Source organism: Sminthopsis crassicaudata, chromosome 6 (genome assembly GCF_048593235.1).
Source record: "Sminthopsis crassicaudata isolate SCR6 chromosome 6, ASM4859323v1, whole genome shotgun sequence".
Taxonomy (NCBI): domain Eukaryota; kingdom Metazoa; phylum Chordata; class Mammalia; order Dasyuromorphia; family Dasyuridae; genus Sminthopsis; species Sminthopsis crassicaudata.
The window spans coordinates 28,918,328-28,936,653 of NC_133622.1; the positions used below are offsets into that span (position 1 = coordinate 28,918,328).

Here is an 18,326-nt window from a genome sequence, read left to right on the forward strand (position 1 = left end):
GGCAACTATGCACACTGGCATATCCTTAAATAATTAAGGCTAGGAGCTTTTAAAAAATCATAAGCTCTGCCTCTCCTTTTATTTTTAAGACAGATTTTCATTAAATCAGTAATTGTGTCTAATAGAATGACTAAATCACTTAATTTGGTTAAACATGTTTTTAAAAAAGCAGCTAATCCCAGGTTTTTTTTCTTTGAAGATGGGGCAAAATGAGTGCTTGTTATCTTAGATCTGAACAGATGAAGCGATAGTATTTTTTCACTTTTCAAATGGACTGGATCATTTGTGATCCCATCTATGTTGTTACTTAACAGATATTTATTCTCAAAGTAACTGACTGGGAACTTTTATAGATTTATAAAATAATATAGTATAAATAAATATTATATACATAATTTATATATTTCACTATCTTTTTTTTTTAAACTTATGAAGAGTTGAAGCTTACCACTCATATACTATGACCACTCCACCTCCTTTTCTTAGACTCCATATGACTGATGATGCTTTTTTCTGCCAGTTTCTATGTGTATAATTGTTGCGATATACTGCAGCCACCTTATACCCACCATGTCTCCTGGGCTGGCTGCAATTGCAAGTCCTCTGACATGATAGTAATCAAGGAGTAAACGCCACATAGAAGCTCTGGGAGGATATTAGGGTTAAAAAGAAAAATCATGGATGTGTAGCCCAGGTGCTACATTGGTCTCTGACATCTTAAAAGAAACAGAGAAAATCTTCTATGGTATTTAGGTGGATTCTCTGAGGAGTCACAGAAGGACTTGGCCTAGAGTACATTGTCCTGGAGGCAGGGGAGTGCCTACATTGCTATCTGCACCGGGAGGAGAGGGAGAACACTCGCTCAGATCAATTTAAGCGTAATTTTTAGGGCTGAATACCAGCGTGAACAGTCGTTGAAGATGACCAATCTGAGGAGGGAGGCTGTGGCCCTCCACCACACTCTGACAGAGATGATGAATTCATAGAAAATGAGATACACTGTTAGACACACAATGTAGGAATCTGGCTTGTCTGTGCCTATTTATCACAAGAGGTTTTTTTGTTTGTTTGTTTTTCTCTTTTTTAGTGGAAGAATTTGACTGGGAGATGATAGTGTAGTTAACAATAGGTTTGGAGACAGAACAAGAGCAAGAGAGAAAGTCAGAGAGAGAGACAGAGAGAGTGACATAGACAAAGAGTGAGACAGAATGAGAGGGAGAGACAGAGACAGTCAGAGACAGAGACAGAAAAAGTGAAAGAGAGAGAGAGCAGAGACAAAGAAAATGAGAGCAGAGAGACAGAAAGAATGAGAGGGAGCAAAGAGACGGAGTGAGAGAGACAAAGAGAGAGATAGAAAAAGTGAGAGAGAGCAAAGAGAGAGAGAGAGACAGAGGGAGAGACAGAAACAGAGACAGAGAAGGAAGGGAAAAAAAGAGAAAACTATGTCATTTAGTCATTTTTTAAAATGCATAGAAGAGATTATAAAGAAGACCAGAAGAAAACACAGACACAGAGATGTATTTTGAAAGGAACATGATGAATTTATTATGTACTTAAATGAAAAGAAAGCCAGCCATAATAGAGACTCACAGTTTAATATGCAATTCTACTTTTCTGTTCTACTTTCTACATGGAAGTGCTCAGTTTATTTAGCGTTTATTAAGCCCGCATTTTGACAATCATAGGCCTAGTACATCCCTTGACCGTCTCTTCAGAAAGGATGCTCTTAAGAGGGCCAAGGCTGGTTGGGAACATCCTAGCCCTGACTGCCCTTGGCCCAGGCACCTTCTGGCATTGCTGGGGAGTTGGGGCTCTGGGAGTTTCCTAAGGGGCCTGAGTCAGCTACAACTATCTTTTTCTTACATTCTGGGGGAAAAGTGACTCCTTTTGTTCTAGTGAGTGGCTGCTGTAAAAGACCCTTCCCCTCCAAGAAACAAGGCTTCTTTGACCCTTACTTTTTCCGTCCTGGGTGTGGGGATTGGAGTGTCCAACCTGGGTCAAGAGAGGAGCCGGCAGGGGCAGCTAGAGGTGGCGCAGTGGATAGAGCACCAGCTTTGAATTCAGGAGGACCCGAGTTCAAATCTAGTCTCAGACACTTAGCATCCTAGCTGTGTGACCCTGAGCAAGTCACTTAACTCCAATTGCCTCAGGGGGGGGGGGGGAAATCCAGTGAAAGAAAAGAAATTATGAAAGATCAAAATCCAAGAAGCCCGTGGCGAAAAGGTCCAAGAGAGAATCTGCACCTCCCCAGATCCATTCAAGGCGCTCCTCCTCCAAGCAGGCCTCCCTGACTGCCTTCCTCCATCTTTTCTCGGAGCTCTTCCAGCATTTACTGCTCATCTCCCCCCGCCCCCCAGTTTAGCATCTAATCCGCGGCTTCACTCAGGGTCACCCTTGTCTTGCAGCCGCGCTGGGCGTTCTCCCGACCAGAGGGCGCTTCCTCCCTCTCCCCCACAGCTTGTCTGGCCACCCCATCATCCAGAAATCCTTCTTTATTGACTGTTAGAAAAAAGGGGGGAAAAAAAGTTCATCTTGAGATGATTCTCGAAGCGCGCGGCAGGTGATTTGGCTGGGAAGAATTCCTGGGGTTCCCCCAATCCTCGCTCCCCCAAACGCGCCGGAGAAGGGCCCCGTCTCAGACGTCTGTGGTTCTAAGAACGTGGAGCACGCTTGGGGGAGCGAGGGGGGGAGCCCAGGGGTCAGAGCCCTCCTCTCCATCTCCTACGCGCTTGGTCAACAGAAGGAGGCGAACTCCAAATAAAAGCTGTGGGGGCGCGCGCCCCTCGGGCAAGGCCCCCGAGAGGAGAGGGGGAGAAGGGGCATTTGCGGAGGCCGGGCCGCCGGGGCCGCGGAAACCGGGAGAAAGGGGGACGGAGGCTCCTGACCGAGGCCGGGGAGAGCAGCGGGGGCGGCCCGAAGCCTGCGCGCCGGCCACGAGCAGGCCCAGAACGCGAGCCGGGGGCGCTCCGAGGGCGTGTGGGGAGCCGCGGGGTCAAACCGGAGCGCCGCCGGCTCGCTGCGGAGGAGGCTGGAGGCCGGCGGGAGAGCGGCCTGGCGGGGGCCGGCGGGAGAGCGGCCTGGCGGGGGCCGGCGGGAGAGCGGCCTGGCGGAGCCCGGGAGCTCTGGGGGAGGGAGGGAGGGACAGGGCACAAAGCGGGGGGAGCCAGGGGCCTCTAAGAAAACGGGAGGCTGCGGGAAAGAGCCGGCGGCTCCGGGTGCCCTTTTCTTTGAGAGCCGCGCGATGAAAAGAAAGGCTTAGGCGAGCGCCCCTCCCCCGGCCGCTTCCGCCCTCTTCCCGGCCCGACTCCCGCGGCCGAGACATCCGGATCCCGGGCGGGCGCGGGACAAAGAGCCCTTTTCCCCGGGATGCTTTCCTGTGCGCCTGGGACGGCTGGCCCGGCCCTTTGATCACATTAACCGTATTGTGTGCTCTGCGGCCCGGAGCCCCCGGCTGCCTCCCGGGCTCCGGGCGGGGGGACCTTGGGGTTCCTCGGCTCGAGGGCTTCCTCCCCCCAGAAGGAAAACTTCCCCCCAAAGGAACCAAAAAAAAATTCCCCCCAAAAGGAGAACTCCCCCCCCCCATAACTCTCTCCCCCAAGGAAAACTTCAAATCCCCCCAGAAGGAAAACTTTCCCCCCCCCCGAAAAATCCCCCCCCCAATCCAATCTATAAATGCGGCTGGGTCCCCATGACAAGCTGACACTGGCCCAAAGGGAGGAAGGTGGCGTCTGCGGACGGGCGTGTTGCTTCTGGCCGGCTTGTTCGGGCTCCCCCCTCTCCATCATTCTGACTGACGTCTCCTAATTCCTTCCTCCCGAGTCCCGGCAGAGCAAGCCCCGATCAACCTTGGCGCCCAAGGGAGTCTCCATGTGGAACAGAGTGGGCTCGCGAATACCTCGGCTGGAAAGCCAGAAACCTGGGCCCGGTTCTGCCCTGGCCACGCTGGGCGCGGGAACCTGGGCAAGACCTTTGGGGCTCCCGTTTCATCTACTGAAAAATCAAACGGGAAAAGAGAATGATCCTCCAGATCCTGCCAGCCTTGAAACTCCGATTCTCTCCTGGTTATGGGTTCTTGAAGAAGAATGAATGAATGAATGAATGAAGTGAGTGAATGAATGAAGTGAGTGAATGGATATTTTGTCCCTCAGTACCTTAAGTGTGTGTTGTACCTCACCTACAGTAAACAGTAGAAGTTGGGGGGGGGGGGGGGAGAGGGGAGAATGAATTCATGAACTAATTCATTTTTCTCCACAGTTTACTGATTCATTTAAAAAAAAAAAAAAAAAAAAAGTAGAGTCCGAAGTTACCTGCCAAGTCTTTGGGGTGATATGGTGAAAGGGTGCGCTGGAGCCAGTTCTTACTGACTGGGAGAGCTTGTTGCTAAATTCTCAGTCTGACCATTAACATCTCAGGGTTGATTTACTGTTTTGTTCTTAAGAAAGGGATGAAAAAAATTAAAATGATGAAGATTAAAGTTAAAAATATGTCCTGATAACTTTCAAAAACAAGTCATCACATATTTACCAACACATCACTGCCTATAAGTAATACCTCTCTTATACTGTATTACAGAGACAGAGAGAGAAAGAAAGAGGGAGGGGGGAAGGAAAGGGAGAGAGAGAGAGAGAGAGAGAGAGAGAGAGAGAGAGAGAGAGAGAGAGAGAGAGAGAGAGAGAGAGAGAGAGAGAGAGAGAGAGAGAGACAGAGACAGAGAGACAGAGACAGAGACAGAGACAGAGAGACAGAGACAGAGAGAGAAAGAAAGAGGGAGGGAGGAAGGAAAGGGAGAGAGAGAGAGAATATGTGTGAGAGAGAGACAGAGAGAGACAGAGAGAGAGACATAGAGAGAGAGACAGAGAGACAGAGAGAGAGACAGAGAGAGAGAGAGAGAGAGAGAGAGAGAGAGAGAGAGAGAGAGAGAGAGAGAGAGAGAGAGAGAGAGTGCATGTTTGTATGTGTGAAAATATCTATTTAGACCAGGGATTTTTAACTTATTTATGTCATGGACACCATCTCAGAATAATGATTTTCAAATGCATTAAGTAAAACTTGTGGGATTGGGAAGGAAATCAATCAATTATAGTTACCAAAACATTATTTAAAAACAAGTTCATAGACTTCAGGATAAGAATCCCTTTAGAGAATTTTAATTTATTTACCTAGAGGATTATTATGGTAGCTTATCGTAATAACTTTCATTTATTTATAATTTATTAAGTTGCTCTTAGACATTTCTTTCCTGAAATCTTTCCCCAGTGCCTGATTGGGGCACCAGATTCTTCAAAGTGATGATAGGGAGCTAGCACATGGGACTAAGCTGGGAAGCCTCGAAGACTGGCCAAGTGAGAGGGCAGAACCTCCACCATTATTCCAGGGGCCAACTTAAGTGCTGACTGACCCTGTCTTTGGGGTCACCCCTCTGCCATGGGGCTAAGCTGTCTCAGTGGATAGGCAGATGAAGGAAGACTGAGCTTACTCATTATGTCTAATTAGTTTCAGATGCTACTTCGCATCCCCATGCAGCCATTCACCTGGAAAGCTGGCCCTCCCCAGGCACCTTGTCATTTGTCTTGTGTTCTTTCTTCATTCCCCCCACACACATACCCACACTGTTTTCCACAATAATCAGCTCAGTATTAAATTGCCACTGGAAAGTGTCGGGCAATCTATTACCTTATAACTCCATTTGTAGTCCCTGTGACTCCCCAAATTAAAACTCCCTTCTCTGGTCACAGCTCTTCTAGATATGCTGTACCTCCCATTATACTACAAGCTCCCCAAGGCAAGAGCTCTTTCACTTTTGCACCCATGTTTTGTCCCATGTTCTTGGTCATGTGATGTCATGACATGCAAGTGGATTGGATGGGAGTGAGGGAGGACTGTACAAAGTCACCAGACTTCTTGTCCTCCCTGGAGCCATCTGGGCCCAGTAGCGAGATGTAGGATGACTGGAGATGGCCTTCCCACACCTAGCCAATACCCGATGTGGAATAGATGTTTAATACATGTTTTTTTCATTCATTCTTTCATGGGGATGAGTAATCTCACCCCAATAACCTTTGGAACAAACCTCAGAGACAATCTACTAAGGGTCAGAAGTTATATTCTGCCATCAATGGCCCCAAGACAGATGAATGGATGGATCCTTAATATATTGGCATATATACACATGCATATATGTATATATATTATTCCTTTGTTTGATTATTATAATAAATTCACTGCGGCAGGCCATCACTATTATTAGACTCATTTTACTAATGAGGAAAAGTGAAATTCTAAGAGAGTTAAGAGATTTGCTAAAACCACTATAAGGTGTGAGGGATAGAGATAAATCCTCCCACTAAATGTCCACATTTACTATTCCACCTTCAAATACTCATCTGCCTAGAGCCATTGACCTTCTGGCTTCTTGGGTTTTTTAGGAAGACAGTGACAAAGTGGAGCAGGTCCCAATGAGAAGGAGCAGGATGATGAGGAATGGATATTGTGTGAGGAAAGACTGAACCAAGAAGGACTTTATAGGGATGCTCAGAGGCCTCCCGATCATAATGGGAGAGACAAACATGGACAACTTTTCAGAGGAGGAAGCACCAACACATGGGTGGGACCAGAAAAAGCCTTAGGGGGAAAGTGCTACTTGAACTGAGGCTTGAACATTAGAGATTCAAAGAGGCAGAGATAAGGAGACAGTGTGAGAAGGAGGATGGACCCTCCTTCACTGTATCTCCATCAGAAGTGAGCAGAAAGCATTTTTTATTAACAAGTGAAGATAGAATGGAGGCTTCTCCCCCAGCTTTTTATGCTCTCTTGTCAGGTTGTTAAAAAAAAATTGTAAATGAGATATTTGTAAAGCACTTAACACAATCCCTAGCATACAGTAGGCACTTAATATGTGCTTGTTGCTTTCCCTTCTGTTTCGCTTGACCCTTCCCGGCTCCAAAGTGCATCCTGAATACTCTGGGTAGAAACCAGGACAGATCAACAGTCTTTGGAGATAAGCCTCCAATATTAGCATAGGGAAAAAAAAAAAAAAAAAAAAAAAAAAGGCTGTAAAACAGTTCACTTAATCATATTAATTATTGCATGTAATATCTAGCAAAAGCAAAGTCAGCCTCTTGCTGAGATTCTCATTGTCACCCTGGAGTAATTAAGCAGCTGCCAAGATCACACGTATAACATGAATCAGCTCCACCTGGATAGCTATTATGGTTATAATCACCCCTTATTTGAAGTTTTGAGTATAGGAATATGGTTGAGAACTCATGTGTTGGGTGAAATTTAGCTTGGGTTTCATGGGAGAAAAGAAATAGCTCTACTTGTGAAGATCCAGACATCAATCACTGGTGCTACAAGGCTGCCATTGTTTCAGCCTGCATTTAAAAATCTAATAAAAGCATTATCCCCTTAAAGAATCACATGGATCTTTAAAAAAATAATTGAAGGAAAAGACAGAGAACCTTGCTTTAAGACACTAATAGAATTGGTTTTCCATTCCCTTTACTCTTAGTTTAACTTCACACAGGCAGCCCAGCATTCAAAAACCTTATTTAACTGAAATATTGTTGTTGTTGTTGTTTTAAAGGAAGGGTGAATTTTCACCCTGGGAATTTCTCCTTTTTCTCTCTCTGTGTGTTTTTTTTTTTCCTTTCAGAAATAAGGCTTAAGAAATCATCTTGTCTGCAGTCCCATTACCCCGTGCTAACATTTGAACTTTTTTGATCATCATAATCCAATTTCAACGGAAGCATCAGTCCATATTTCATACGACTTTATGAAATGAAATACTTGTGGTGGGTGGTCCATTACTTCTCTAGAGTTTTAATGTAATAGAAAGCTACAATGGAGGGAGTTTTAGCACCAGGCCAGTTAGTACAGCCTTTTCTTTGTCCTGATGAGAGGACTTTTAGAGCATAGAACTTACTTATCCAAGGTCACACAGCCACTAAGTTTTCTGTTATGGTTTCTGGTCCCCCTGGGGTTCTTCTCTTTCTTAGCACGGTGCCTGGCAAATAGTAGGCGCTTAATAAATGCATGTTCCTTGACACCTGTCCCAGTATCTAGCCCTCTTTCTACTACTTGGGCTTCTTCCAACTAATACTGAGCCCATTAATTCAATTCCCTTCAATAAGAACCAAGCATTGTGTGAAGTCCCATACGAGAAATGTACCTGAGTTACCCCAAGGTAACTCACTGGCAGGACCCTGACTCATCTCTTCCTTCTCAGAGCCCCTCTCTCATATCCTGGTCTGCTTTTCCCCTTCCACCCACTCCGAGCTGTTTGAAGGATCCAGTGATTCCATGGATTTCTTATTGGAAAGCCAGGAAAGGGAAGACTCTTACCTTTATAAGAGTCAGGAGGAAATACGGTCCCAAGGAAGCCGGGCTCTATGTCTGGGGACTTCCAATGCTGGTTCTGGGATCAGATTTGTGGGTGCATATGGCAGCCTTGGTGGAATGGGGCAGGGGTGGGCGGTAAAAATGTTGGGCTAATTTGGAAAAGGCTTTCCCACAGGTTTCCCTCTCCCCTCACTCACCATTCCCCTCAGTAAGGTCTCTAAGAAGCCCCTGAGCGCCTCTCAAGGAGGAGAGAAAGGGGAAGGAAGAGGTCTGGAGAAGATAAGGATGGGGTGAAATGTGAATAACCGACACGTCTAGAGAGCTTCTTGTGCACAATCTTCTCTATCCATGAGGGCCAGTCCCCCCTGCGTTTCCTAGACAGTCAGAGAGAGGGGTTGGGACTCCCCTGCCATCCCGCTCAGCTCCCTCCTAACTCCTTGGTCTTCCCCCTCAGACCTTCTTAGAATGAGCATCTTGGGTGACCTACTTTCTCTCTGGAAGCCTTAAGCACCTGGAGAGCTCCCAAGCAAGATGATGAACATCTATTTGCTTGTCCCTTCATTCAGTAAACATTGACTCCTTGCCTCCCAGCCCCCAAAGGAGCTGGAGGAGATAGAACACTTCAAACCAGTGACAATGGTGAGGAAAATTCTCTGGACATTTTCCCTGGCTCCTTCCCACATCTGCAGAGTTCTGTCTCTTTAGCTCTGCCTCCTGACTTCCTTCAAGCCTCAGCTAAAATCCTGCCATCTGCAGAAGCCTTTCCCGGCCCCTCTTAATTAGGACCTTCTCCCTGCTGACCAGTTCCCATCCACCTCGTAGAGCCTTTCTTGGTACGCAGAATATTGTCTTCCCCATTAGACTAGGAACTCTCTGAGGTTAGGGACTGTCTTTTACCTTTCACTGTGTCCCTAGTCCTTAACCTATACAAGTGGCTTAGTGGCTGACTGGGTTAGTTCAAATAGGGCTGATCCTTGAATCTGAGGGTCTATGTTTAAATCCCACCCCTAATGCCCACTAACTGCGTGAACTCTAGCAAGTCATGCTAAGCTTGCTGGGTCTCAATTTTCTCATCTCCAAAACTAGAAGCCTGCACAAGATAGCCTCTAATGTCTCTTCCAGTCTTTGATCTAAGATTATATGAACCTGATTTGTACTCTAGTGAGTAGAGTAAATATGTATAAGTAATCTATTTCATGTTCTTCAAATTTCCTGTGATCACCTTTTTAAAAAAAATCTACTATTTATGGAAATTTTTGTTTTATTTCACATATTAAAAACAAAATGAATTTAATTTTTAAAATATGTATAGCAGATAGAGGAGATGACCTCCATTCACAAGGAAGGAGATTGGATGGTTTATTCTCTCCCTAAATATAGCATCTGGAAAAGGAGAAAAGTGGTGGAAGAAATTAAGGGTGGGGTGGGTGGTGGTTTTTTAATCATGGTGCCTTCAGCCCAAGGTTGTGAGCATGAAGACAGAGGAAGGGGCTTTTGAAGATGTAGAGTTGCAGACAAGGGATCGGGAGGATGGCAGTAGATTCATACTTGGCAGTGGATGGGGCCATCGGCTGCCAGAGAAGGAGGGAGTGACATGAGGGGTGTGAGCATCTTTCTCGCCCGAGCCAGGAGCTGGGGAAATTGTGACAGTCTGGTGACACTTTGGGGAATGCCTTAGGATCTTAGGACCCAAAACTGAGAAATAGGTTGCAGACTGGGGACATGGATGAAGGATCCTACAAGGGAAACAGGCTGAAATTTCTCTTTAACAAGGTCTTAAAGTCACTCATTCTGCTTGGATTCAATTATTAGTCTTAAGGGAAAAAAAATTTCAGGGAGATAGGCAGGAAATCATATCTACTGGAAAGTAGAATATAGCTCTTCCTTTGGTGAAGGGAGCTAGGATGCCAGGTTTTTTATCTTTTCTTTACATGCATAATAGTGAACCTGATCTATATTTCATACTTTACTCAGCTGACGCTCATAGGGGAACTCATTATCTTTAGTGCAAAGTAAACTTTAGGCCTTTGATTATCAAAAATCCTTCAGATATGGACCCAATTTATGTGAGTCCGGAGTTCCGTTCAGCAGCCATGGATTACACATTTAAACAAACAACTTTAATACATATTTTTAAAAGTAAGTGCATTTTTTTCACACACACAGCTTTCTAAAATCTTGAATTACTGTGACCCACAAGTAGATGTGACTTGCTTTCCCACACTTCAACCCCAGATGTGATGACTTCCTCCACCCAAAATCAGCAACTCCCATGTAACTTATCGTCTAAGAGAACTGACACTGACAATGAGAGGCTGACTGACTTGTCCAAAGTCTCATAGCTAGTATTTTCTGGATGGATTCTATCCTCCATGCCGTTTCTTTCTTTATATTTACACTTTAGTGCTAATTGAATTCCATGTGTTATTCCTCAGGGCTTCATGGCTTTTCTGGGTTTATCTCTACCTGTAGAACAGAAGGCTTGGAAATTGTAACCTGATCTTTCTATAGAATAAGGGGAGCCTTGTACAGGAATATAGGGGGTGAGAGGGCAGTTTGGGAAGACTTATTTTCCTGTAGCCAAATATTTCACAGGACCCAATATTTAACATTTAAAGGGGTCTAAACTCATCAAGTCAAGGGATATTCTCCAGAATCAAGAAAAGTAATTTCCTAAGGGAATCATTGTAGGCAACAAGGCAAGCAAAAATCACCCACAAACATTGGAAAGAATTGAGATCACCCAGAATGAATGCCTTAGTGATGGACAAGGAGACATGACCAATGGATTAGACAGCACTCTCTCAGACCCAGAAGAGAAATCATTGAGCAGAGGAGAAAAGACAATTTATTAGAGAAAGTGCTATTCCCTACATGCAGCATGGGGCTGTCATTGTGTGATGGCATACCAAGTTAGAATTATATTTATCTGTTCCCTTAAATATTCTTGGATGTCTCTGGCTACTTCTGCACCATTCTTCTCCAAGGGAGTCTTTATTCCTGCCAGGAGGGGAATTTCTGCAAGAAGTTGGAAGATCACTCAGAGAGAGGAGATACCAGGCTAGAATTATATTTCCCTATTCCCTCAAATTTTAGTTTAGGAGATATGGTTTTCAGTTCTGGCTAACTTTTAATCACTGTTCTCTTAAAGGAGAAAAGGAACCCATGTATCTGGACTTTGATTTCCTTCTCAAGTTATACACAATGAGCACTTGTGGCAGGTAGCAAAGAAACTCATTTATGCAAGTCTGTAACAAATAGAAATCAAGGAAAGTCTATATAGAAGAATATATATGAGATAATACAAAGTGAAGGAGCTGTCCCATTTGAAGGGAGATAAACCTACTCAGCCAACTTTACTATAGGGAAGTTCTCTAAAGTAGGAAATTGGGAACATGATGGAGATGGCTTCCTCCCAGAGTCTTCTCCTTCCACAGCCTGAAAGTGGAGTTGACATTTTCTATCTTCTCAAAAGCTAGAAGCAAAAAGTGCCCAAAACCTAAGAGACCTAAAGAGACTCCTAGCTTGAGGAAAAGGGAACATCTCTTCTCTCCAACCCTTGTCAACACTTCAAGAAGGCAGGAAGTATTGATCTTCACCACCGAGGAAAAAGTTCTATATTCAGCGTCTTTGAGGCTCAGGAAGATGGGCTGAAATTTTAGTTGGGGTAAAATAGAGTCCTAAATATTATGGGGAATGTTAAGTCAATTAAATCTGCTAAACAACACAGCAAAAATATTGTAGTCTTTCTTAGGATTAAAAAAAAAAACAAAAACAACCATCTCTGAAACTAAAGGGGGGGGACTAGATTCTTAGAGGGATCCAAGACCTCTTGGGATTCTGAGATCCTTTCAGGAAGTCCATGAGATCAAAACTTCAAAAAATTCAAAATACTAAGATGCTTTCCATTCTAATATGGTAAATATAAAGAAATATAACATGTCTAAATAGAAACACTGGGGCAAGGGGAGAACATCCATAATTTTTAAGAATGGAAAGGGGTCCTAAGCCTAAAATGTTTGACAAATTCTGAACTAGATTACCTGATCAGAGGTTCTTCACTGGAGAACAGTTCTTCACCTTCCTAACCAAATCTTTTCTGTCTCTAATTTCAGTAATCCTATCCTCTTATTAAATAGGAATTTAATCTGGGACTTCCCAAAATGTCAATAAACGAAAGAGCAAACAACTTGAGGAAAATAAACATTTTAGAGTCAGGACTGGCATATCAAACTCCTGAGAAACAAGTTAAACAATCAGCTTCACTTTTCCTGATTGTTATTGGTTTTGAAATTACATTTCCTTGATTCAATTGTCATGAAACATTGCAAACACCCAAGATGAAATGCATGAACTGAGCTGGATTGATCCAAACTCGTTATTTTCGGGAACAAGCCCTCAATATATGTCAGTACTGTGATGTGGCAGCCAAAAAAAACCCTAATTTGATCTTTGCACTGAGAGAGGCATTGTATCTAGGGCTATGGAAAGGATAGGCCTCTGGTTTGATCTGATCATCCTACATTAGGAGTATTAGGGCCAGTTCTGGATTTTAGGGAGAGTGTTGATAATCTGGAGAGCATGAAGAAGAAAGTGATCACTGTGGTGAAATGTCTCAGGATCATGTGATATTAAGAGCAATTGAGAGCAGAACCATGAGAACAATTTATAAAAAAAAAAAAAAATCATGAAGACAAACACCTTTGAAAGACATGAGAACTCTTCTCAATGCAACGATCAACTATGATTCCATAAGGACAACAATGAAACATGCTACCCATCCCAACAGAGAGATGATGGATTCAGGATACAGAATGAGCCATATGGTTTTGGAAATAGTCAATGTGAAAATTTACTTTACTTGACTATATGAACTCCTTTTTTCAAAGTTTGGGTTATTTTCCCTTTTTTTTTAACAAGGGGAATGCAAGGAGAAAAAATAAAAATGTCTTTTTTAATTTAAGGAAAAGTAAAATAAAAATCAAAGTTTTGAAAAATCAGATAAAGAAAATGAGGATGTTCAGCCAAAAGAAAAGGGCCATGCTAAATAATTTCAAGGACTTGAAGGATTGTCGCTTAGAAAAAAGTATTTGATGTAAGTTTTTCTTGCTCCCAGAGGGCAGAATAGTACCAAAAGGTGAAAGCTGCTAAGAAATAAATTTAAACTTACCAAAAGAGAAACTTTCTTTTGGTTAGAAATGAGCAAAAACAGACTGACCAACCTCTCAAGTAGAGGGTTTCTTTTTAGTGGAGGCCTTCAAGGAAGTACTCTTTGATGAACATGCTATAGAGAGATTTTTTTGTTCCAAGTGTGTTATTTTTTTATTTTTTGACTCTGAGGGCACTTACTTTTGACATATTTTGATTATGTGCCTCAAATGTTGGCAGAAAGGAGAATTTTTTCCAGTTTATTTGTTCCATTTGATTATGACAAACAAACCCATCTTCACTGATGCAAAATCAATTCCAAGCAATGACAACAATAATAAAATAACATTTACATAGCACTTTAAGGTTTGTAAAGCATTTGCATATTTTATCTCATTGGATGCTCACAAGAACCCTGTGAGAAGGTGCTATTACTCCCACCATTGGAGGTAAGGAAATATTAATCTGAGAAAGCTTGTGATTTGCCGTAAGTGTCTGAGGGAGGAGTCAAACTGGCATCTTTCTTACTCCAAGACCAGTACTCTATCATTTAGACTGTCTAGCAATTGCATAGAGATAGATAGATAGATAGATAGATAGATAGATAGATAGATAGATAGATAGATGGATGGATGGATGGGTAGATGGATGGATGGATGGGTGGATGGATGGGTGGATGGATGGGTAGATGGATGGATGGATGGATGGATGGATGGATGGATGGGTGGATGGATGGATAGATGGATAGATAGATAAGACATAGGTACATAGAGGCAGGCAGATAGATGGATGATGGATGGATGGATGGATGGATGGATGGATGGGTAGATGGATGGATAGATAAATAAGACATAGGTACATAGAGGCAGGCAGATAGATGGATGGATGGATGGATGGGTGGATGGATGGGTGGATGGATGGGTAGATGGATGGATGGATGGATGGGTGGATGGATGGATAGATGGATAGATAGATAAGACATAGGTACATAGAGGCAGGCAGATAGATGGATGGATGGATGGATGGATGGGTGGATGGATGGGTAGATGGATGGATAGATAGATAAGACATAGGTACATAGAGGCAGGCAGATAGATGGATGGATGGATGGATGGGTGGATGGATGGGTAGATGGATGGATGGATGGATGGATGGATGGATGGATGGGTGGATGGATGGATAGATGGATAGATAGATAAGACATAGGTACATAGAGGCAGGCAGATAGATGGATGGATGGATGGATCGGTGGATGGATGGATGGATGGGTGGATGGGTGGATGGATGGATGGATGGATGGATGGATGGATGGATGGATGGGTGGATGGATGGATGGATGGGTGGATGGATGGGTAGATGGATGGATGGATGGATGGATGGGTGGATGGATGGATAGATGGATAGATAGATAAGACATAGGTACATAGAGGCAGGCAGATAGATGGATGGATGGATGGATAGATAGGGAGAGAGACAGACAGAGAGACAGAGAGAGAGAGACAGAGACAGAGAGATGGATAGAGAGATGTATCAGTAAAGCTGAGGGTAAAATAGATATTGATATAGATATATCTACCCTGCTGACAGTGCTTCAGATAATAGTATCCTTAATCTACCTCTCAGACTTGTGGAGGAGGAAGGAATTTATGACCAGAGGAGAACTAGAGATCATTATTGATCACAAAATAGAAGATTTTGATTACATCAAACTAAAAAGTTTCTGTACAAATAATACTAATGCAAACAAGATTAGAAGGGAAGTAACAAATTGGGAAAATATTTTTAAAAACAAAGGTTCTGACAAAGGTCTCATTTCCAAAATATATAGAGAACTGACCATAATTTATAAGAAACCGAACCATTCTCCAATTGATAAATGGTCAAAGGATATGAACAGACAATTCTCAGAGGAAGAAATTGAAACTATATCCACTCACATGAAAGAGTGTTCCAAATCACTACTGATCAGAGAAATGCAAATTAAGACCACTCTGAGATACCACTACACACCTGTCAGATTGGCTAATATGACAGGAACAAATAATGACAAATGTTGGAGGGGATGTGGGGAAATTGGGACACTAATACATTGCTGGTGGAGTTGTGAAAGAATCCAGTCATTCTGGAGAGCAATCTGGAATTATGCCCAAAAAGTTATCAAACTGTGCATACCCTTTGACCCAGCAGCGCTACTACTGGGATTATATCCCAAAGAAATACTAAAGAGCGGAAAGAGACATATATGTGCCAAAATGTTTGTGGCAGCTCTTTTTGTTGTAGCTAGAAACTGGAAGATGAATGGATGTCCATCAGTTGGAGAATGGTTGGGTAAATTGTGGTATATGAAGGTTATGGAATATTATTGCTCGGTAAGAAATGACCAGCAGGAGGAATACAGAGAGGCCTGGAGAGACTTAAATCAACTGATGCTGAGTGAAATGAGCAGAACCAGGAGATCACTGTACACTTCAACAACAATACTGTATGAGGATGTATTCTGATGGAAGTGGAAATCTTCAACATAAAGAAGATCCAACTCACTTCCAGTTGATCAATGATGGACAGAGGTAGCTACACCCAGAGAAGAAACACTGGGAGGGGAATGAAAATTGTTAGCACTACAATCTGTCTGCCCAGGTTGCATGTACCTTCGGATTCTAATGTTTATTGTGCAACAAGAAAATGATATTCGCACACATGTATTGTACCTAGACTATATTGTAACACATGTAAAATGTATGGGATTGCCTGTCGTCGGGGGGAGGGAATAGAGGGAGGGGGGTAATTTGGAAAAATGAATACAAGGGATAATATTATAAAATATATATATATATATATATATATATATATATATATATATATATATATATATATATATATATATATATATATATAAAGATAATAGTATCCTTTTGTACATAAAGGATACTATTCGTGATACTTGGGAGTTGTACATTCCCTGACTGATATTTTTGTATGTGATACTTCTTATGTAGACAATATATTGTATCCTATCTGCGGCTTTTCTTCATGGCTGATTTGATCATTCACAATTTTAGTTCGGTGGATAATATAGTGTTTCATAGGGAATAGCCATAGAAAATCACAGGAAGAAAATTATAAAATTATAACAGGTTAATGAGTGTGTGTGTGTGAGTGTGAGAGAGACAGAGACAGAGACAGAGAGACAGAAAAAGAGATAGAGAGAGACAGAGACAGAGAGAGATAGAGAGACAGAGACAGAGAGATAGAGACATAGAGACAGAGAGAGAGACAGGGAGAGACAGATGTGTCCTGGAAAACGTTAAGCACTACTGGCCCCTGGGCAGCAGTTGGCCAATTTAACCATGTCACCAGAGCCTCTGTGCACCCTTTTATAAGTGTGTGAGGGCATTCAGCGGCAGAATCCTGCTGGAGAGCGCTTGGGGCTGGGGTGGGGGTGGGGGGTGGACGTGTAGAGAATGAGGAAAGGAGAGCTCGGATGGAGTCCCCCAGACCGCTTCCACCTCCGGCGTTTCTCTCCCGCTGGGTTCCGAGTAACGCCCTTCTTTCTGCAGGCACTTTGAGGGCCCGCGCGCACCTGCGTGGATCCGGGGCCGGGAGGGCGGTCTCCCCGCCCAAACCCCGCGTGCGCCGCGCCGCGCCGGCCGTGCCCTCCAGCGCCTCGTTTAGCGCACAGCCGGCTGGACGCAATCTCGGGAGCTGTTAACCCTTGCGCAGGTCTCGCCCCTACCCGGGCGCTGGAGGAGCGGAGGGCTCCGGTCCTTGGAAAAGTGGGGGAGGGGGAGGGAGTTTGACACCCCGCGGACCCCGCCTTCCAAGGCGTGACGTGGGCAGAGGGCCCGCTCCCTGCGCTTCCCCCCTCTCCTTTCCCGCAGCCTCCCTCCAGATAACGTTTTAAGCCGTCCGAGGGTAAGAGATGGGGCGGGGGTGACTCCGGCCAAGCGCGCGGGGAGCCGTTTCGTGGTTCTTCAGTAGAGCCCCCCCCCCACTTTCCCTGCCAAAGCTGAGGGACTAGGACGGGTCAGGGCCTGCCTCTAAGCCTCCGTAGCTGCCGCTCCCAGGCGGGGGAGCGGAGTTCCACCCCACGCCCACGCCTCCCCCGCGGTGTCTCCCGCCAGGGTTCCTTCTGCGGTGTCAGTGTCCGCGTGCGCCGTGTCCAACCAATCTAGAGCGGCTCCGTCACACGCAGCCCAGCACCCACATTCTGGGGGACTTTTGTGCTTGATTTTTTTATCCCTTACCCTGATTTGATGTCTTCCCTGGGAAAACAATGTGAGGGACAAGCTGGAGGAGAGCAATGGATACTGAGTTAAAAACTCAGCTTGCCCTTAGTCCAGGGAGCTAAGGCCAGGGGACAGACTGATGAATCAGAGCCGATCTCAGACACGCGCTGGATGCATGTTCCTAGTCAAGTCATTTAACTTTTGCTTCAGTCGGCCTCGGCTTCCTCATCTCTAAAAGGAGCATCATCATCATATCTTCTTCCCAGGGTTTTCATGAGAACCAAACGTAATCTTATCTCACTCAATAATATTCGCAAACCCTAAAGTGCTACAGAACTGTTAGCTATTATTCTCAGAAGGTCAGCAAAGCAGTCTGGGTAGCAAACACAGAACGCCCACAACGAGGAAGAAATTAATTTTGAGCCAAATCCTGTCCTGGCCAGGAAGCATCTTCTACAAATCCAAATGTTTAGTCAGCGCAGAGCCTGGAGGGAGAAGCACGAAGGTGGGAGCCTCTGGCCAGGAGGTGGAGAACAAGGAAATCTACCTGGCTGCCTCACCTCGTCCCGTACTGCGTGCCGATCCCCCTTGGTGATTGCCAGCTGGGTTTTT

At 44.3% G+C, this 18,326-nt stretch overlaps 1 long non-coding RNA gene across 1 annotated transcript; it reads right to left on the reverse strand.

Moving 5' to 3' along the window:
* Positions 1 to 3,679: 3,679 nt before the first annotated feature.
* Positions 3,680 to 8,045, reverse strand: LOC141546585 (uncharacterized). The gene is made up of 3 exons (XR_012483340.1): positions 7,925 to 8,045; positions 4,308 to 4,432; positions 3,680 to 3,990 (listed from the first exon to the last, which is right to left on the reverse strand). It is a non-coding gene; the product is annotated as an uncharacterized LOC141546585 (long non-coding RNA).
* Positions 8,046 to 18,326: the final 10,281 nt, after the last annotated feature.